The following is a 22,934-nucleotide window of genomic DNA, read 5'->3' on the forward strand; positions in this document are numbered from 1 at the left end:
ATAACTTTACAGACTATGTCTAGCATTAGGACTTAGCTCTGGCTTTACCAAGTAAAGCTGCAGTCAGGCTTGGGTGATAATACAGTATCTTTCTGATGAAGTAAAACCTCAAATACACTTTGGTCTCCACAAGAAAGGAGATCTGGGTCATTCTGTTTGGTTACCTGTTATGTGTTACTCTGTTTGAAGGGTCAGAAGACAAGGGCAGATATAGTATTTTGCTTCAAGTGGTTTGCTCTGTTTCAAAGCATCAATACAACATTCTTTTAGTTCTTGGACTCTTCAATGAACAACGCATGACTTCTTTCATCATTCCTCTCCCTCGAGCAATTGGTCTGAAATTATATTGGTTCACAGAAAATAAGAATTATAGATGACATGTATGACTGAATGATCCAGTGGTTAAACTTCTGGCCTTATTCCCAGTCCACCTGATTGTAAAAGGATCATTTGAGCAGAAGAATCAAAGGTGTCCAAAACTCTGGATGTTGGAAACTGAATTCCAAAATTTGGCTCCAGTCACTGATGTGGATGGCCACACCTGTCCAGGGAGCCAGCTAGACTCAAACATATTTTGGATAAAGTAAACTCTGGAGCTATTGCTTCCACATGAAATGCAACAATAATTACTTTATAGTACAATGATATTAAAGAAGAAATTTATTATTATTACCACCAGTGGTACATGCTACACTTTAGCCATTAGACTGAAACCTGTAAATGTTCCACATGAGAAGATCTCATTAAAATTAATGGGAGTGCTTTTGGTACAAATATATTTACTACCCTCTTGTGACTGACATTTTAAAAAGTATTTTGCTTAGGTTTTCCTATTCTTACCATAGTTCAGTAGTAAGGATCCTTTTCCAAAACTCTTCACATGAAGGAGATGGGGAGTTATGCAAAGGTTTTAAATAAATAAGCTTTGCAACAGAGCAGTATAGAAGCAAAAACCCCAAATGGTGGCTGCTTTGTGGATTTAACAGCTAATTTAATTCTTGTCCTTGTTCAATGGGCTGTCATCTATCTCTTCTCTCATTTTCAGTATCATAGTTAACATGCTTTGTTTGCCCATGCTGCCTTTGAGTGTTTCTGCTGTGGTGCATGGCAGAGTTCAGGGCTGGGTGTGTGATTCTCATACATCTGCAATACAGTTAACTGAGAATGAATTTCACTTTTGGATAATGCCAATTAGCTTTAGTGATGCTGCTCTTGAGGAAATGAGTTTAGTGTCCTAAACAATAAAAAAATTCTGAAATGGTCCCAGTTTCTTTTTTTCCATATTTCTTTTAAATGAAGAAGTTCAGTACTTTGGGTAAAAATGATATTTCTTGGATTTTTTTAGTTAATGTAAAAAAGAAAAGGCAAATCTTAAAATTCCATATTGAGCAGAGCCTTTTATTATTTTTTAATTGAGTTGACCCAATTTAACAGTTTTACTACACTATGACTGTACCAAATTTTTGTGGCTATTTCAATTTTAGATTAATAAAATACAAGGTATTTGTATTATTATGCATTTTACTAATAGCAAAAATTCAATTCTGTCTAATTACAGGATTATTGTGCTCTGACTGTACAAAATTTCAATGACAATTTCTAATTTCTTCAGTCTTTTGTATTATTGTTTTAGACATGACATAAGTCACAAGTAATTGGTTTGCTTTCTCAAATGCATTGTCTTGTACTTATTCCTACCTGGGCAATTAGGATATTTGATTAGTGTAAATGACTTTGATATGAAAGAGTTTATATCTCCTGCAGAACAGACACATTACTCAGTTATGAAAACCAAATGACTTCAGGAGGATAAGAAAGTAAGAAATGTATTTTCTAATGGATAAAACGCCAAATATTTAAGTGAAACAAATACAAGGCCTCCAGAGAGTAGTTTATATTATAGCTATAGGAGAAAAAGCAATAAAGTGAACACTTTAGCTGTGCTGAAACAATCTGTCACACAACCGACACAAGGATGTTGGCATACCTGCAGATATCTATTTTTCACATCCACTCATCGAATTCCCAGGATCAGCCTCCTCTATGCTATTGATTTCTGTGCTATTTCTTTGATAGATACAGGTGTCTCATGATGTTCTATCATTGTGTGTTTATAACCTTGCCATTTCATCATGGCAGAGAGCTATATTAATGATGAGGGTGGAATGAAAGGTAAATGTTTAATTGTAGTGAGTGGAACCCATCCCTCATGTCTGATAACATGATGCATCCTTGATGCCATTTAGTTACAGTAGAGGGATATTTCCTAACTTTAACAGATGTTAGCTGAGTTTCCTCAACTTGTCTTTCTACACAATAAAAAATTGCTATTTACTCCACTGTGTGAGTTCCAATATTTTAAAAATGTTGTGCTTATTTCAACCAGTTCTTTACCTCTTTTCCTAACCACCCACATCTACATTTTTTCAGCAGCTCATTTGATTAGAAACAGGAAGGTTAATCAGCTGTGGCAACTGGCATTTCTGTTTTGTAACTATAAAGGTTGCAGTTGCTTTTTTGGAGAGAATTTAAAAACTCCTATATGCTACCAAAATTATTCTCTTTTTTTCCCAAAAATCTGATTAATGGGAAATGTAAAAGCATTTGCTACTTTTAACAATCTCATTAAGTATTTTGTTTTTGCTGATAAAGAAGTTAAATCAAATAATTTCCAAATGGCTATATGATTCCCTATACATGAAGAGAAGTACTAAACTTCAACAAAACCAATCCAGATTAGCCATCAGGTTAAAAAAAACACCAGACCAAAACAGTAGAAGCAGTGAAGCTTCTACTGGAATGGATTGCCTAGAGTTGTAGTGCTCACATCCTTAGAGGCCTTGATTAGACAGGCATCTGTCAGTAATGATGCAAGTACTCCTATTCAAAAGCCTCTGTGAGTAGGGGAATACATGCTCTTATGAGGACCTATATAGTAATATTTTTTTACATAATCTATGGTAAGTATTGATATTCCTAACTGTTAGGTAGAATACAGACAGCAAAATACAGAGAAGTGGGCACTAAGAAATCTAAGGTTTTTGAGGTAGTTTTATCTTTTAAAGCTCAGGTCTAGGCACATAATAGAGTTACTGAAAGCAACTCAGCTCTGTAAGCCAAAATTATGTTTTTCAAACATCTGCTTCAGCTGCAGCCTGCCTTTAGATTATCTAACCAAAGTGTTAATGATATTAAGAGTCCCTGGAGCACCTCAGTTTTTTCTGCTGTGCATGCTCAGTTGCTTTTCTGCACTGGTGGAGTGTGGCAGCATTGTGTCAGCCTGGCTCCAGCACCTGCTGGTGCTCCCTGGTACCCTGTGTGAGTGTCACACTCATGCTGTGCTGACCAGCCCAGGCTCAGCAAAACATACAGTGATACATGCTGGTGCTGTGCAAAGCCTAGCCAGATACAAATATGGGCTGTTGCTCTGTTGAGAGAGACAAAGACAATATTTATGGTTTGAATAGCATAGCAAAGACAGTGGAGGTCAAGCCATTGTCAGGGAAAGCAGGAAAGGGGTCAGTGCTGTACACATTTTTCTCAGGAGGGATGATGTGTTTGTACATCAGAGTGATACCAAAGATATGTGACTTGATAGTTGTGAAACTAATGCCACCTTCCCTTCAGCAGTCTCAGGGATCAGGTCATATTTTCCTGATCCTCAGTGCTCCCTGCTGAGATGTGGAGCTGAGTGGTGACAGTGGCAGGTGCTGGAGAGGCTGGTGGGAGAGCGGGGCAGGGGGACAGTGACAAGGATTGTCAGGTCTGTGTAGGTGGGAGTGTAGTCTGTGAGAGTGCCATGAAAGGGGGTGTATTAGAAGAGAGAGAAACCACCATCCCTTGCTGCAGCTTTTGACATGGGGTATTTTTCTCATACCTCCCTAAATCACCAGAGTAAGACTTCAGATGATCTTTTTTCCCCAAGTGGAAGTTCTTCACAGAACTAATGCAATTTCTGTACTTGTTAAAGGATGAGAGGAACTTCCTCTAACAGGACAGGTGTCTAATAATGCCGGTGCAGCACAGCTGCAGTGATTTGTTTTCAGCTAACTAGCTCCAACACCGAAAGCTGTGACAGCCTAAATCTTCCATGGGAAACATTCTTGCAGGGCAAGTTTGCTAGTGCTGAATTCCACACTGTCACTGGTAAACTGCTGCCAGCTCCTGAACTGGCTAATTTAAGGCAAGCCTGGACACTGCTGCCCATAGCGCAGCGCCCATCACCTGGACATACACTGCAAGGCACGTTCTCTTGCCAAATCACAACAGGATCAGTTGACTGCTAAGTGGAAAACAATGAACAACACGTCTATTAAATAGTTGTATACCTCTTTCAACATTACAATCAGCATTATTACATTATTAGAGTAAGTGCTATTTACTTCAAGAGGAGAAAGAAAGAAGATGCAATTTCGCATTCTGTTGAGAAAATCAAGTAATTATTTGAACTTTTCAGTTCCTTATAATATTAAAGTCTCCTTGATTTGACAGGACTCAGGGAAATGATAGGTATCAGAAGATTTATTTTGGGAAAACTGTGCTCAGCTCCTTTGTTGCCCTGCAAACATGCAGTTGGCTCCTATAGACACATAAGGCCAGTACATTTTCTTAGCAATATAAGATTGTACAATCCATAATATACTGAAAACACCTTATTTTATCTGTCAATTGGTAAATTTAACTTCTAAATTAAAATAATGCATTAGCATAAAATCTTGACCTTCTGCCTCAGAATCTATGAGCTCAAAAATCTGATCACACTAATATCTTTTAAGGACATTGGCTACTTAAACAATTTTATTACCTTGTCTGTGCATACTTCAAACTAACATATTATTACATTACTCTTTTTGCTGTTTTATTATCCCATTAATAAAACTATAAGCCCTCCCATGTTAAAATCTTCTCTTTATTTCTGGTATATAAATCCACAAAACTTAACAAGATAGGCATTTCAGGATCTAAGTGGTCTTTTATTTAGAATGATACGATTGGGATTCACTTGCCCAGGCTTCATAGCTGGGATTCATCTCCCAGATACTTTAGACTGTTCTACACAATCAGATGCCCATAAGAGAGTCTGCATTTCTAGAACATATTTGTTGTCTGTATCTATCAGGTTTTCAGAGACCCCTAAAGCTGATGGCCTTCTTTCACACCTGTGAGATTTTCCACACATGTCATGCTTCCACCTGCATGTCTAAGCTTTAATCCTTGCCCCAGACACAATGCAAGATGACTGCTGTGTTTTGAGACAAGTTAGGAGGAAACATCCTGAAAGGAGTCTCCTCTTAAATGGTCTTTTTTCCCTCTATTTTTAACTGAAAAATTAGGATTACTTTCTCTCCCCCTAATTCCTTCTGTGTCCCCTATAGCCTTAGTGCACAGAGAGGTATCTCTGAAGGACAGTACACATCACCTGCCAGAGATGAGAAACCTAACCTGTACCACCCTGGCTTCCTGGAACATACACCAGATATTCCATACGTCCACCTGCCTGCAGTGCAAGCTGTCTTCTGAAAAGCTCAAATTTGATCTCAGTATCCTAAATTTTTACATCATGGACCTGCAAGATTTACAATGTTATTTAAGGATATCTGTAAGAACAACTGCTTTATTGTTCTTGCCTCTCTAGCAAGCAGATTTCCTTTCACAGGAAAAAATGGAATTATCTCAAAACATAAACTGACACTGAAAGAAGGCAGTCCAGGAACATGGGGAATATCTCAAAATTTTAAGCAGTTGTACTAAAGCAATAATATATATTCAAATGTTTCTGGTTTGTTTGTTAAATATTATACCTTTTCAAGTATGTAAAGAATAACAGGTTATCTTTCTTTCAAAACAGAAAAAGATCTGTTTTAAAGTAACAACCAAAAAATGCAGGAGATTCAATTTTTTGACCTGCTTGCCACTGTGGAGTGTTTTTGGACAATTACTGTAGTGGGCATTAGATTACTTATTAGATTAATAGCTTTGTATCCAGTGACTATTTAAGCTTTCATCATTTGAATAATTACTGTGTTTGTAAATAAGCAGCAAGATTAAAAAAAAAGATAAATTGGAGAGAAAAACAAGATATATCACAAAGATAAAATCACAAAACTTTTAGACCTTTTTTAGAAGGGGTTTCTCTCAAAGATTTAACCTTTAATTAAATTTACGTATTTTATTTATAGTTCCTTCTATTATTTTTTCAGAACTTGCTGACACAGCAGTGGTTTTGCTAACAGAATCTGTGGTATTACTATAATAAATATTATGACAAAATTCCCCTCTGGACTATTTCCCTAAGCGTTAGCATTTTGAGAGTACATTTGGGTTTGACCACCATGAATTCATGCATTGTATATTTGACCGTAAAATCATCATTGTTAAAATATATGGCCTTAATGGATCTGAACTGGCACAGGAAAGCCAAAGAGAGAGCTAACAAACAAGGAGAGACTTGTAAGTATTTTGGCATAGAGCACAGCTGCCGTCAGCAACTCACCAAACTTACATTGTCCAGTGTCCAGTGAAATGATGTTACTTAGTTTTGTTTGCTTGGTTTTTGTTATTGTTGTTTTGTTGTGGGGTTTCTTTACTAGTGTTTTTTTCTTTTTTTTTTTTTTTTTTGTAATTAACTCCCTTGTTGTCTCACTTTTGTTTCTGCTAAGTCTACCATTGTTACCTCTTTCCCACCATTAACTACAAAAATACTTAAAAGAAGCAAGGTTTGGGACTGAGCAGGTTCAGGAAGAGGGTGTGTCAGCAAGCAGATAAACAGACAGACCTGTGAAAGGCCAAGCACAAAGAAATGCTCCCTTGGTGCCAGACAGCAGTCTAGGCTGAGATTCACGAGCAGCTTTATACCCTGACTCATTCATTTAACAACTGTGCATAAACAGGCTCAGTTTATGACTAAGTTTAAGTATCTTTAGACTTTATGTTACTAATTTCTTCTCCATTGGGGAGCTTCTCTCTAAGGTCCCAGACACCTACTGTTACTGAGTAGAAGGATGATGAGGGTGGCAGAAAGTGACAGAGAAAGGGCAGATTTATCTGTGGGAGAAAGGGCAGATTTATCTTGTATGTAGTAGGGATCCATCCCTCTTTACAGAATAAACATATTTAACAAATGAAATGTAAGACATGAAGTCAAACAATAATGGCTGAAAATAAAGAAGTAATGTTTCACAGAGTGATGCTGAGAATAGAAGGGAATCTAGATAGAGGAAAGCACAGCTAAAATGTTTTTGGGAGAATTTATCACAACAGAATAGAGGGTAAGAGGCAGTAAGCAAAGACTAGCAATGTCTCAGACTGAAAGAATCCATGAAGAACGTTATTTAACCTCTCCTCTTTCCTTCCCCAAAAACAGCACTACCAAAGGACAGTTTTGGTATAGAGCCCAAAATAAGGAAATGGTACAGTTAAATACGGAGCTGTGTAAATATTTTTTGTATAGAGAGAGATGAGAGACAGTCTTATTGTGTCTTGATAGCATCCAGAAGTGTTGATCATATGGTGATCAGGGTTGTGAGATCAAGAGATTTTTTTGAGTAGGTTTTGAGTACAATCAAAATACTGACACAAAATACTCAAAACAACATTACTCAAATTCAGGCTTCTCTCTTCTGAGTAGTAGCAAAAAGGAGAATTGCTCTGGATAAGCAAGTTTTTAATGTAAACAAAACCCTTTCCAATACTTTAAAAAAACACCCCATTCTTTAAGAGCCATTTCAACTCTTCAGATGACTATCAAAACTGGTATTGTATCCCTGCACTCAAGGCAAAAAGCTGTGAATTTTCTTTAAAAGTAAGAGAGAAAAAAGGGAAAAATACAGAAAGTGAACTGGCCTTGTCTTATTTCAAGTGACATGAAATCTGTACAACTGAAATTTAAGGAAGCCAAACAAAAGGTGATGGAAGATTTCAATATGGTTGATTTTGACATGAGGGTATATTACAGGTTCTTATGATCTTGTAGGTCTATTTTTTACAGTTCTACAAAATTGTGGTAAAATATAGATACTCATATTGCTTGTACTTGGAAAGTCTGACAAGGTGCCAATACTGTTGATGGAAGGGGTTATTTTGATTGTTGGTTTGATGGTGGTTCTTTTTTTGAGGTGGTATTTTTTTACTTTTTATTTTTTATCTGCTTGTACTTATAAATTGCAAACATATGAAGTTAGATGCAGTAGTCTCAGAAGTGTTTTATGATACTGTAGGATGAAAATATGTCAGATAAGGAGGAGGAAAATAATATCTTTTTGAACCTGAAAATTCTGTGAGGATGTGAAGAAAGCAGTAGGTGATAGTGCAGTAATTAGAAACAGACCTGTCTACAGATATTTTTTCCTCATTACTGGTGTAATTTCTGAATTTAAGATATTTCCCTGACTGTATCTTGGAAGAAAATTTAAGAACTCTCTGTCAAAACAGGAGCAGCACTTCGAGAGATTATTAAAGAATATGTCTAAATATATTTGGATAATGTCAGGATCAAAGCAAGAGATAAATGGACAAAAGGATGAGGCAGAAAACAGAAAAAAAGTGGTAAGATTTAATTCTTAATGATTTTTTCCACAAGGAATGTTCCCTGGAATGATCCATGGATGATCCATATGATCAGAGACAGATTGATTAAACATATGTTACATTCAGAACAAACTTGCCTCATTCAGACACACAGAACAAAAGGCCACGTTCAGAGTCCTGGAGGCAATTTTTGGGACACAATTCTCCAGTTCAGGTGTGTACCACAGCTAACTTATCTACCATTGAAGTAACTGCAGCTCCTCCCTGGGACCTTCCAGCAAAGCCCCAGTGCCACTGGCATCTGTAGGAAGTGCCAGGGGAAGCAAGGTCTTATTGAGTGTCCTCTGCTGGATGTGGGGTACCTGAGTGGCCAGAAAAGTAAAGATGCTATGAAAAACACTGCTTTGGAGAAAAAAGTGATGGTGTAATTTACTTATGCAAGCAGCAAATGGAGCTGTTAGCAGCCTTTACCTCGCCTTGACTCATTATACAGTTCTACGTGCTTTGGTCAAAGTTCATGGAAATATTTCTGTAGTGTTTTGATAGACTGCCATTTTCTAATGTAAAGAAAAAACCCAATTAATTTTATCAGAAGTGCTGTCAACTCATAGGAAAATTTTAATTTTTTTCTGCAGAGTGGGGATTATATTATGTGTTTTACTGCTTTTTAGAAACAATTGCAAAACTTTAAATGTTTTTACTTGAGAGTGCTGGCCTCCCACACTTTCTTTTAAAATCCAGTCTACCACAGACTGCTTCTCTGAAACATTGTGCTTGTTCTTTTTTTGCCTTATTTAGGTCTAAGAAGCATTTGTCAAGTAGGCAGCACGACTACCTCTTGCTGATGGCAAGTATTTTCTGCCGGTTTTGATTTCCTGCTGTGCACAGTGACTGATACTGCACCTTCTCCCCATCACTATCTCGACTGACAGCAGTGGAGAAAAAGACCTGTACAACTAAATAAAATATTTGAAAAGAAATACACACAAGTTTGGATGCTTGAGAAGGAAAGAAACAGCAAAACATTCCAGATTTATGAGGGGCCGTTAAGGGTATTGTACAGGTTTGCATGAGCAGTTATATAATTTAGTTGCTCTCATGTGATATTCTGGCTTATATTTACAGTATAGAGAGAGTGAACTGCACCCAGCTGTATTAAATAGAACTATTTTTTTATCAGGAGTTGCTAGTGACATTATTACTCTGACAGTCTGTGCATGTCATCACAACCCAGAGGTAAAAAATATAGCACTCTTTGGATGTATTTTATTATTTCACAATAATTGGATAGCATGACACGTAATGAAAATTTACATTGGGCAGGCACCTAGTGTAAATTTCACCCCTTTTTAGTCTTGCATCTTCTCTTGGCTGGCTTAATATACCTGTTGTGATATTTGAGAAAATATTATTTTTCATTAATTCTTATGAAATTAAGATATCTAGGGAGATTAGAAACATTTTTAAGCAGGAAAATAATTAATAACACTACTGGGAATTAGTTGTTTACTTTAAAGTCAGCAGGAGCTTGTTGCTATTAGGAGGTTTGGAGCAATGATTCAGAGAAATGTTAAAACATGGTTTCTTAGACTCTGAGTCTACAAACAGAAATGCACTTGCCTAAATTTATATAAGCAACGTGTTTCTCTGGATTCCCTCCTAAACCTGAGCACACATGTAAGCATTTGTAGAAGAGGCACTCATTTTGGTTATATCTGACTGAAATAAAACCAAAAACCTTTACTGAACTTTTCCTAAAATTTAAAAATGCCTGTGAGTGCTAAATAAAATGCAGGGTCAGTTCTCATTTTAGCTGAAAGCAGATTGACCTTCCTTAATGAAAATAATGTTGAGGGTTTTTGGTTTTTTTTCGGTTGTTGTTGTTTTTTTAATTAATAATTTTAATGGGAAAATGTTGGGGAGTTTTAATGGAATGTGCTTTCCAATAAAAAGCAGTAACACTCTCTGATTTTATAGCACCTTTCATTGTAGGTCCTGACAGTGTCTTGTGAATGTTTTGGTCTCACATAACTATAAGTGGAAAGGTACTTTTGTATTTGTTTTGCAGGGGGCTAAAAGAGAGAGAGAGACAGTGAGTTGTGCAAATAAAAATTCTGAATAGAGTCCCCAGTGCTAATGGCTACTCGCAAACTTGCACATACAGCCCTTCTTCCATGCTTAGAAACCAAGTTTCTTTGGATGTACTTTCATGGCTGACAACTAATAGCTGTGATGAAGGTAACTATAGCTTTAATTTGGAAAACTACTCTTGGCTGGAGAATTCTTACTCATAGCCTCAATTTCTCATCCTTGTAAAGAGGACTTAATAACCATGCTCAAAGCCAACCCTGCGCTTCAGAGGTTTTTCATTCAGTCCCTATTTGAGTGCTGGAGATGAAATCTGGTAGCAAAAGAGAAAGGATTTATTTTCTGGATGGAGACTAACAAGCCCCATATTTATCTAAGCACTGATGTTTGCCAGAGAGACTAATGTAAATGTATGGAAAATAATTATTCAGGTACTTTCTTTAACACAGTAATAATAACGAGAGAATTCAGATCTCCTGCCTTTCTCTGTTTAAGAAAAAAACATTTTTGTGGTCTTAATGTGTTTTATTTTAAAACACCGATTAATAGTATTTTTTATACTTGTTTTCAAAATCGGAAACTGCTGCAAGCCAAAAGTTGAATTGAGATTCTGAACAGTGCTTATAAATTCCTGCCTCACACAAATGTTTCATTATACTATATATATGAGATTTTATAAAGAAAATTATCTATTTGTACATAAGTTTGATTTTCATTTCTAGTAGACTTTGCTACAGAATGGCCAAGCTTGGGAGAAATATCATAATTACACAAATTATATGTATTAGTTATTTCCCAAGAACTCTATTCTAAGTTTGCACAGTAACACTGATGACAAAATAAATAAAAACCACATCAGATAATTTGGAAATAAATGTATTCACAGACTGGTTTTTATGTACAGTAAAGATTTAAAATAAATAGAGATTTAGAATAATTTTTGGTATGTTTGACCAAGTGTCAAAATTAGCAGATGTTTATTACACCAAAAAAGAGCATTTCAAGCAAGTAATTCCACTTAAAATATTAAGCACATTTTCCAGTTTATACTGTTGGAGTTTATGGTGGCATGTTTGATTAATGGGCTGTTTTATTGGTGATGCAAATAATGTGCAATATCATATGACCCATATGTTGTAGATTAGAAAGGTATTAAAATTACCTTGGCACTAAGTGAAAAATCTGAAATATCCCTCTGGTAAAATATATCATTTTAGAGGAAAAAGACATGTTGGCATTGCTTGTATTTATGCTTTTGATAAATTACATGTCATGTTTACTCAGTTTCAGTATCAAAATTTATTCTCTTTCATACTTTTTCTTCTCTTTATTTGTCAGCTTTCTCTGGCAAGTGGTGTGTGCAATGGGCAGCAACTGAGAGTGAAACCCAGCTGTTTGTCACCTGTCATGAACACAGAACACGGAGGAAGGTGATGATGTCTATTTTCTTATAAAATAATCTTGGTATTTACTGCCATTTATTTAGATTGGTGCAAGCTATGACAGAATAAGAAAGGCATGTGCATGAAGGAAACACTTTGAGAAGGATCTTCAGCAAAGCCCCACGCCACAGAATGGAAATTCAGCCTGTTCCATATTACATAGGAAACTTGAACAACAGGTTAGGGTCTATTTAAAGATTCACTCAGGTTCTGGGACCTTTGGGTAAAGTTTAGTTGGGAAATGATGGCCTGACTAAAGACTTTATCTGGAAATTGTATATAAAAATTCCAATTAAATCCAGAAATAGAAGAAACTCAGTGCCTTAGGATAAATTTTAGTTTATGTTTTTGAATTCTGTTAACAATGAATGGCAGACTGGGAATCAGAAGGTACTGGAGCTGGAGCTTTGCATGCACTGCAAGGCAATGAAACTGCTGTTTCATGTTATTTGCTCCAAATTTGTACCTGACCTGGAGCATAATCTGGCTTTCAGAAGTATTTGTTCTAGGGCCAAAAATGGCTACTTTTTCTGGTGATGAAACTCCAAATCAGAACTATCCCTCAGAAGGACACAGTAGCCTCCTCAAATTTCATCTTTTCCTGCCAATAAAGTAGACCTGATTCTTCTTCCTTTTGTTCTCTTCTAAATTTCTGTTGAGTTTGGGAACCTGGGATATACTTCCTTACTGGTTGTGAACACCAGTCATGGGGGTGTCTTCTGACAGTACACTGGGGTTTTCAACTGTAAAGATAAAATGCACCAACACATGAGACAATGAAGCCTATTTCTGGAAATTTTGCTCAGGTGAAAACAACCTGACAACTCTCCTTAGTGAGAGCAAAATGTAAAAAGATGCGATTACCCACAGGAGAAGTCACTTCTGATTGAGGAGAAAATATACTTAAAATCTTTAACTAAATTTAAAATCTTGCACATGCCTCATCAGTATTTTTTAGTGTTATTCTCCAGTATTGTCATAAGGCAAAAGGGTACTAGAGAAACTGATTTGATCCAGTAACTGCAGATGGTCCTTGAGGGCAAGAACACTATACCAGAATTTAGCCCATGGATTCAGCTAAAAATGAACTCTTCAATAAAGATTGGAGTCACAGCTCATATCACAGAGACATAAATCATCTCTGCTTTGCCATGCTGGTCAGCAGCATCCTAAGGATGCAATCCCTTCAGGGTCGGTACTCCTGTGAGACCACTGCTCTTGTCTCACAGGTTCCCTTTGAGACCATGCAGCATTTGCTTCTCCTGAGATTTACTGGTGAAAATAGTCCTGTGCTTGAGTTCTTCCAGGCAAAGGAATTGTTGAGGGGCATATCTTTGGGCTGAATTCAGATTCTTGAAATTTCACTCTTCTAGCTGTGCTAGTTCTACCACTCTCTTTGCAGCCCACTTCATCTGGAAATAATTATCTGGGCCCTGCTCCTGCAAACACTGTCCATGTGCTGCACCACATTGAGTAGATTGCTTCAAGGAAATCAGTGGGTGTGTTTGAAAGGTTAAATTTGTAGGTGCTGACAGAACTTGGACTCTAGTCACCACAAGAGGTTGTTAAAATACCAAGGGGGAGGGGGTAATCCAAAGGGCATCCTTAGCCAGAGATCCTGTTTTCATGCAAATGTGCTTAAAAATGAAATAAAAAAAAAAAGAGGAGAAATATACTGAGAATGTTTTTTATAGTAAGTATTCCTTTCTCCCTAGGATGCCTCTCATTATTTTCCAGAAGGATCCAGCCATGCATTAAGCATGGGATTAGTTTTCTCATCTTGGTAGCGTTGTGACAGTTAAAAAACCTCTCATAACTAGTGCAGCCTCCACACACTACAGAGTGATCGTGTCCAAAGTACAGACATTGACAGATTTGAAATAATTATGTAAATTTTTTCTAGAGTTCTATTTAAAAGCACATTTTTCAGGCTTAAAAGAAAGAAACCACCATCAACCAACCCTTGGTGATTGCTGAGGAAGCTGTACCGACATGCTTGCATTAAACCTAGCACAATATGCTATAAAAACCTCATTACACATCCAAGCTGTCTTTGTATCAGCATTAAATGCTCTTCCATACACATTCTGTAAATTACACTCTTATAAATTACTCATTTGTAATAGCTGCAGGCTGACGGCTACAGTGAAAATTATATTTTTTTTAAACTTGGTTTTTTGATGTGCTTTTTGCTTATCTGAGCACCTGATGATCCTGCCATGTCTGTCAATGGAAATCAAAAAAGAAAAAAATATAACGAAATTTTCTTGATACACCATTTTTCTCACCCATGATTAACTCTACAATAATCAACTATTTCTCAATCTAGAAAATTTTAGTGCCAGACATGGTCATATTTTTAGCCTATGTATTTCTGCTGAAGTTAGTGTTGAATTGTTATGAATAATTCAGTAATATAACATTCAGAAATCTATTACAATAACTTAGAAGAACAAAACTTATTAAACTGCTTACTTTTTCTCCAGGAGGAATCATAACATGTATCTAACTCTGTAGCTGTTAGGATCAGGTTCCCTCACAGCAGACTGTGTCCACTTTATCAGGCATATTAATCCTGTAGTTAACTACCTTACCTTGCTGTGTGCTTCAGCATTGTTCATCCAGATCCTCTGGTTCACCTGTAAAAGAATCCTTCAAAATGACCCATCTTTATGCCACTCTGCAGCTACCCTTTAGCCAGGCTGAGGGAAACCCTATCAAAACCTTGGAGAAATCCAGGAAGACAATCTCCACTGTCGCACCCCATCAGCCAAGAGGGTTACTTTGTCATAGCAGAAAATCATGTTTCTTAAACAATATTTGCCCATGTTGAATCTGTGCTGGATTTTCCAAATCACATTCTTCATCTAATTTGGGATGGCCCCCAGGAAGATCCATTCCATAACTTCAGGGACTGAAGACTGATGAGACTATAATGTCCTTGGTCCTTATGGTTTGATATCAGCCTTCTTCCAGTCTTCTGAGATGTGTCCTGATCTCTACTACTGCTCAAAGGTCATGGAAAGCAGCCTCATGAGGATGCCAGCCAGCTCTTTTAATAGCCTTGGATAGACATTGTTTGGGCCCATTGATTTGTAAGGGTCAAGCCTCTGTAATAGTCCACGTACAGATTTTTCCTTTGCTGACAGTGGGTTGTGCTTGCAAATGAATAAGTGACGGAAGCCAGAGAAGTTTGTGTGTGAAGCAGGACTCTTTCAAGGACCAGGTCTACTCACATGGACACCTGAAGTAGGTTGACAAATTATTTCAATTATTTTCTGTGTGTATTTTCAATAGTTTCACTTTTTATTGAACATGCAGATTCTTTGTTCATACCACAAAGGGTTTTGTAATTTATGAATAATCTAGTTTTAGTGGGAGGCATTTCTTAGAATGGGTATTTTTTTCCTCACAAATACTTGAAGAATGTCAAACTCAAATTAATATTTGAATCTTAGACTTGGAAATTAGCTTTAAAATTGTATGTATTCTCTAGAAAAATAGAAATACAGTGTGACTTAAGGCTCTCACCTGAAGTCTTGCACTGTCTTTTCAAAATTTAAATACTCACTGAAAGTTTTCAGAAAGCAAAGATGCACCAAACCAACAAAAGCTCAAAGGCAGCAAGATTGTTTTGGACAGATCAAAATGTAACCTGCAGTTACAGTTACAAATTTAGGGAAATAGTGAGTTTTTCATATGGCCCTAGTGTCCACCAATAATGAACTGCAACTTTTGGAAATAAGCCCCAAAATCCATTGTTCTATTTGTGTAAAACCTGAGATTGCTTATCTAGGGCTATATTTCTTGAGTTATTCCCCACTTGTGATCATATATTGTTAAGTAATATTTTCTGACTTTATAATTATCATCTAGACAAAGGTTCATGAAAGAGCAGGCTGGTGCTTAGATCCAGGACTGTCCCAGCCAGACCTTTACAGTTTGATGTTTGCACTGTAAAATCCAGGTGCCTCACTTTTATTACAAAAATTTATATTGGACATTTGCTGCAATGAACTCTCACACCCTCCACTCTTAATTTTATGTTCATATTGAGAAGGATTCTATTTTTGCTTTAAATATATACAGCTACCAGCCTCTATGTACTGTCTTAGCTCCCTCTTGTTGCATTTGACAATTCCTTCTCACAAACATTCTTATTTGCAACCTAACTTTAAAACAGATCTCTCTTCCCCAGTTGTTGGTGCTGATTTTCTACCACAATTTAGTTAATTGTAGCCTAGCAGGTATCAGTAACTTAATGTCTAATATTTTTCCCCTCTATCTGTGTGCATATGGTGGTGGGCATGGGGAGGGATAATGTACTCCTTTTTAAGGTGCTTTTGTAAAAGGAATGGATTTTTCTAGCTCCTCCAGTGGGGATTCTTTTTGTTACTGAGGTCACCAACGAAGAGTCTAGAAAAAATGTGAGAAACAAATTTAAAAGCTCTTCAGTCTCTGTAAGAGCAGCAATAACTTTACAAAGACAATGTGGTGATTTCTCATAATCAGATTGAATGGAGACTTACAATAATACATTTTCACCTTGACTACTCTTCTATGATTTTATCACATGAGAATACAAGAAAATAATTTTTTTTCAAGTAAACCACTTGCCTAAATTTATATAAGCAATGTGTTTCTCTAGATTCCCTCCTAGATATATTTGTGTTTTTGTCCTTGTTTCTTGCTCTACTGAAGCCAAACCACATTTTTTGTGCATGTTTTCTCCGAGAATCAGAGTGAAACACAGCCACTTTCTCCTCTGAGCAGGGAAATACCTTTGTGACACCCAATCCCCTCTTGTCCATGCTAGCCCTATTTGCTATAGTCTATGACTAATGAAGCCTTATGAAATAATGTGAAGTACCCATTTCAACAAATGAAACTGAGGCCAGAATAAGTTGTGTGGTTCTATATCAATCTTTCATTGAAGGTGAAAATTGAGGAATCCTTGATCTCTGCTTTCTCTAAATATTGAAAATGTTCCTCCCAACAGCTGAGTAGAGCTTGATTTAGGGGACATTACTTCCCAATGGTAACTGAAATTATTAATGTGCAACAGACGTGAACTCTTGAATCCTCATAGCAAGAAGGCTTAGGGTAAGAAATTCAAGATTCTGATTTTTCTTTTCTTATTCCCTTACTTAAGATGAATATTTTATCTGTTTGAATAACTTTCTTGCTTTTTATGAAAAGAATGATTAATTTTGAGGTGGATAGCATGTGTTTCAAAAGATACTGATAAAAATGAAAGATTACCATGATGATCTGCTGTGATTATGCTAAAAATGGGTTTTTATAAGAACATAATCTTACCACTTCTCTCCAAAGTACAGACTCAAGTTTCATTTAGAGGAAATATGTTTTTACAGTAAAGTCCAAGAAAAATGAAGTTCTTGAACTTAATGTAAATCAGTTTTTAATACTAACTTCAATGAAGGTAATGCCTACTTGAATTTGCTGAGATCATGCCCAGTTATGTTTATGAGAATGAGTAAATAATGCTTTTACATGCTGCAGAACCTTTATTTAGAAATGTAATTTGGGAACCAGTTGACTTGAAGCTTAATTGCAGAGATAATTTTAAGTTCGGGATCAGGCAAATGCAGCCCGACACTTTAGATGTTGAAATCTATCTGTTGATACATGTTTGATGATCACGATGTGGGAACTGGGTCATCCTCAGCCAGTTCTTGTGAATGAGTCCCATTCAAAGCATGGGACTGCCACTGGAGTTTGGAATATAGTCTCCATACATGTGTAGAACATGTGATATTGGTAGAAAGAAGGCCAAATTTGAGCTGTCTACAAGTTCCCCTCATCTGACTAAGCTTGAGTTAAAAGCCTACTGAAAAAAGAAAAAGAAGAAAGACTTCCCAGGGTTGTTAAGCATTTTGCAGAAAAGCTTTTCTTTGGACTATATAGAGTCTCTGTAGACTATATAGAGCTCTGCCTAAGACCCCCTTTGCTGAGCAGTGAGCTGCACTCAGCGTTACAGCACTTCACATTAAAACAAATTAAAGAAGAGAGTACTGATAGTGAAAGGAAGTAGTTTGATCTATAGACATATAACAACAAAATACACTGTGGGGTCTGGAGAGTACATGGAAGAAGGTAGGAGGTCTGCTTACCATCTTGTGGTGCTCCCCAGGTCTCCCAGCATTCCCTGATGTTGGTGGCACACAGATTTAAATTAAGTTTTGTTCTGGCTGAGTATAGCCACGTTATATTCCCAGAATAAACCCATGTGAATTGTGTTTGCTGTGGTAAGGCAAAATAATTCATTAGATTTGCCTTCTAATTCATGCTCCTCACTGTGCATTGTGCCTGTACAGCATTTGTAGTAAAGACTCTGTGAGCAGTGATTACTCACAGGTGGATTACACTTTTAAAGGAGAGGCTCAAATTAGCCATTTGAGTTCTCTACATCATGAGCTGAATCTTAGATGAATATCATTCTGAAGAATCCCTGATTATGCTGTGTGCAGCCTGTATGAAGGTTAGGGTGCTAATTCAGACATTTAAATTAGAATAAAAAATATGGTGTGTGATTGATCCTGTAGTAAAGTTGTTTGTGGGCAATATGGTTTTAATTGTCTTGGTAGTACTGGGAACACTGCTTTACTTCCTTGGAGTATTCCACATACATAAAATTAATGCAGGGGAGCTAACTAGTGATGACTGTGGACTGAGCAGCATAAGGTAGCCTGGGAAGAACATGGCAGTATCACCAGACTTAAGTGCATGACCCAGATTTGGTAGTGTCATGCCCCTCCATCACCAGCTGATCCATTTGCATCATTTCAGAGATCTGGGAAAGGTAAAACCCATTCTTAATTTTGAAATCTTTAATCCATTGCTAAAGAACAGCAATTGTTGGTCTTGTAATTATTTGGAAATAAAAAATACCTAGATCATGCCTGCCTTAAGCAGACAATATTTTCATAAGGGGATTAGGATTGGTTTAAACTTTTGACTTCCTTAGTGTAATTGCCTGGTAGTAACTGTCTGACTGTGTGAATTTTCCAGCTTGTGCTAACAAATATTTTTTTTGTCTGGCCTTCATATTTCATGCATATTAGCAATTCATAAATACGTTAGAAAATTCTCCAGACTATTCTTTCCCTGACTATAAATTCATGACAAAATGCTAGCCTGAATAAATCTTAGTGGCAAAGTAGTTCAAAAAGCACTACCTTGCATTCCATATACCTTAGAAAGAGATATTTTTTTTCCTTCTTCCTTCCCCTACCCTTTGTGCTGGTTTCTACTGGAGAGGAGTTTATTTTCTTCAAAGCAGCCAGTCTGGGGTTATGTTTTGGATTTGTGCTGGAAGCAGTGTTCATAACAGGGACTTTTTAGTTACTGCTGAGCAGAGCTTACACAGGTTCAAGGCATTTTCTGCTCCTCACCTCACCTCACCCCACTGGTGAGGAGCCTGGGGTTCACAAGGAGTTGGGAGGGGACACAGGCAGGACAGCTGCCCCAGTGACCAAAGGGATGTTCCAGACCATATGGCATCATGCTTGGTGTATAAAGCTGGGAGAAGATGGAGGAAGTGAGGACACTTGGAGTTGTGGCATTTGTCTTCTCAAATACCCATTATGTGGGATGGAGCCCTGTTTTCCTGGGGATGATGCCTGCCCATTAGAAGTAGTGAATGAATTCCTCATTTTAATTTGCTTATTTATGTGGCTTTTCCTTTCCTGATTAAGCTGTCTTTATATAATTCCAAAATGTTCTCGTTTTCATTCTTCTGATTGTCTTCCCATCCCACCAGGGGGTGAATGAGTGGCTTTGTGGGCTTAATTGACAGCTGGGCTTAAACCATGAGAGCCTCCTACTCTGTTTAAGAACAATGTAACATCACTACAAAGGAAACTTCCTCTTTTACAAACAATAAATCATTGATTTCCCCTCTACAATATCCAGCCCTTCCCATTTGGGAGGCCTTCCACATTTACCATTTGTGTTATAATCTCCACTGTATTTCTGCCTGCCACATTGATTTATCCTTTGCTAACAAATCAGTTTGTATGAAAAAGCTGCTGCTTTCCCATTCAGTGTTTGATGAAATGTTTGGGTGCTCTGTAAATCATACCTAGAATATGAGCACAATAGGAAGCTGAAGTTAAGAAAGAAAGTGTTTTTATAAAAATTTACATGTGTATTAGTGAAAAAAAAAATCCAGTTTTACTGCTGCATTGCAGTACAGATGAAATGTTGCTTTGGGAGATATATGTAGGTTAGGCTATATGGAAAATCTTCTCTTTAACAGCTTCCCCTTCCCATTAAAAATCATGGAATCTCTCAGAAGAAATGTCGGGTAGGGGGTTTGGTGAGGAAAAAACAGGTAAAGTGTTTATGTTTGTAGGGTCCTCCCTACCTACCCTCCCATTTCTATCAGTAAGGAACAAAGTCTTAAAGCAGAAGACAGAAAGACTGAAGGGGTGATTTTAGTTCCAAACATTTCCCAATTCTTCAGTGTGACCAGGTGCAAAGTACCAGGCCTCTTTTCAATTGAGATTTGCATCTGTAAGGTGGAGGTGATAATGTTACACCAGCTCAGTGTGGGGCTTCAGAAACAAAGCAATCAGAGCACACTTCAGAACTTCATAAATTGATCACAGTGGTAGCTGCAACATCCACTCCTGCTTGTTGTGAATTTAGTTCCCAAATACAAGAGAATCTGCAAAGCCTCTGCTCTGAAACTGCCTGCAAATCCCAAGAATCATTACACCCTCATGGAGGAATGAATACAGGGACTAAGGTTGTGATCCTGATGAGACATGAGTCTCAGTGCAGGATAACCAGGATCTAATCTAGCCAGTCAGGACAAAGTGCTCGTGGATCATAGGGAGGAACTGGGCTCAATTCCTGACTGTCAGAGGGTGTTGGATTGTCCACTTTATGGTGGTTAAATCCTTGCATTAATCCAGCCCTAGGTCTAGGTAACTTCAGCATGTAAGCCTGGGTTGCCATCAACTGGCAGAATATTCAGTCCCAAGTCAGAAATATTGCATAAAAATTCCTTGCACAAGGAAAACAAAGTGCTTGTGAACAGAAGTGACAAATCCCACAGAAATAAGTGCAGATGCTGTTTGGAAAGGTTTAGGAGAGAATCCTTGTCTCACAAAGAAAAGTTACTGGAAGATGTAAAATATCTATTAAAATCTAGGCTACCTCAATTTTTTTCCCCAAAAGAGACAAAATGAGATATGTTCTTTCCATTAGTCACCTTAATCTTTGAATTCCAAAACTGTTCCACCCTTTCCTCTATTCCAATGAATAATTCAGCATCTAGTAGAATAGGAAAGATTGAAGGAGGCTGACCTGGCACATGAGCTATGAGTCAATGGTACCTTATTTCCTAAGAAACAGAGAAGCAATTTTTTTCTGATTCTTCTCCATTAACATCTTAATTTCCCAGTACAATTCTAAGAGAATTAGATTAATCACTCTCACCACTCTGCCAATTTTAATCAGAAACAATGACTGCCAGTGAATAATAATTTTTTTCTTTGCAGCTCCAGATGTTTGTAGAATAAACCACCACTTTCTCTGCCTACATTTAGTGCCTACAAAAGGTTCATTTTTATCTTTTTGATTTAGCAGAGTCTTGGGACTGAGCAGAACTTGAGATTTGGAAAAGAGGCCTTCTGCTTCCCTTAACTGTGAATATTTGCATTCATTTCTGCTGAAACCTTTTCTCAAATAGTTTGGTCTGTGGTTGTTCTGGAGATATGATAAAAAAGGTGGGCAACCTATGGGTTGGGAGGTCCTGCAATAATTACAGCTCTGGACATGGGGACAGCTCCCAGGAAGGATGGATTTTGAGGAGAGATGAGAAGACCTTGGATAGAATTATAGTAGCCAATTCAGTCTCAGAAATATCAAGGCCATTCTCACAAGAAGCAATTTGATGAATATCAAGCATGCTGTTGTACCTTCCAAATATTTTGGCAAAGTGTGTATGGAGTAGCACAGACATCTGCACTGTCCTTTGGAAGCAAACCCTTGTCTGATGTTCCAAACTCTTCTGGAACAGTATTAGTCTTGGACTTTAGGTAGCATCATGTATATTTCATATTACGAACATAATTTTTCAATTTATGCATTCTTGGGCAGTGGGTATACTAGAATATGATCTTGAACCTTTTCTCCTTTACATTTTAATGTCTTGGATGTAAAAGAAGCAGTTCTGTTCTAACAGTAATTACTGCCAGTAACTAAATGTATTATCTTCTGTTTTGAATTTCTTCCTTTACCCTTGTATTTCAAAGCTCTGTACATTAATAAGAAAAAATCCCTCACTGTACCTTGAAACAAGGGAACATGAATTTTAAAAAACAATAATTAGATCATTATTTCTAGTTTCAAGCTTGTCATCCCCATGACCTATTGTATTAATAAAGCCCCAGAATGCTAGGTGGCACTGTCAGACAGAGCAATGTACTGCATGTTTTATGAACTATGTATGCAGCTTCTGATTGCTACAGAGACAAAAATTCTTACAATTTCCTATCAAGAACCTACTTCTCAATCACAAGCTAACATCCATTCAAATTAAAGAAGTTTGCCCTTCTCAGAAAAAGAATGAAGGAGTCTCACAGCTTCTAACAGTTGATTTTAACATTAAAATATTGAGAAAATCAAATTTTTATATCAATGCTGTCACTTTTTTCATAAGGTAAGTACAATTCTTACAATCAAGAGCTCAAAAATTACTTCATTTTTAGAAGGAAATTTATTGCACTCGGTAGGAAGTTGTGCAATACCTTCTTTCAGAGAACTTGTGGATTATCTTCTTTCAGAGGAGGCTGAACTTGCTCTCATTTATTGCTCTCGTTTTCTTGGTTTTATTTTATTTTTTTT

This window comes from Passer domesticus, chromosome 6 (genome assembly GCF_036417665.1).
Source record: "Passer domesticus isolate bPasDom1 chromosome 6, bPasDom1.hap1, whole genome shotgun sequence".
NCBI classification, from domain to species: domain Eukaryota; kingdom Metazoa; phylum Chordata; class Aves; order Passeriformes; family Passeridae; genus Passer; species Passer domesticus.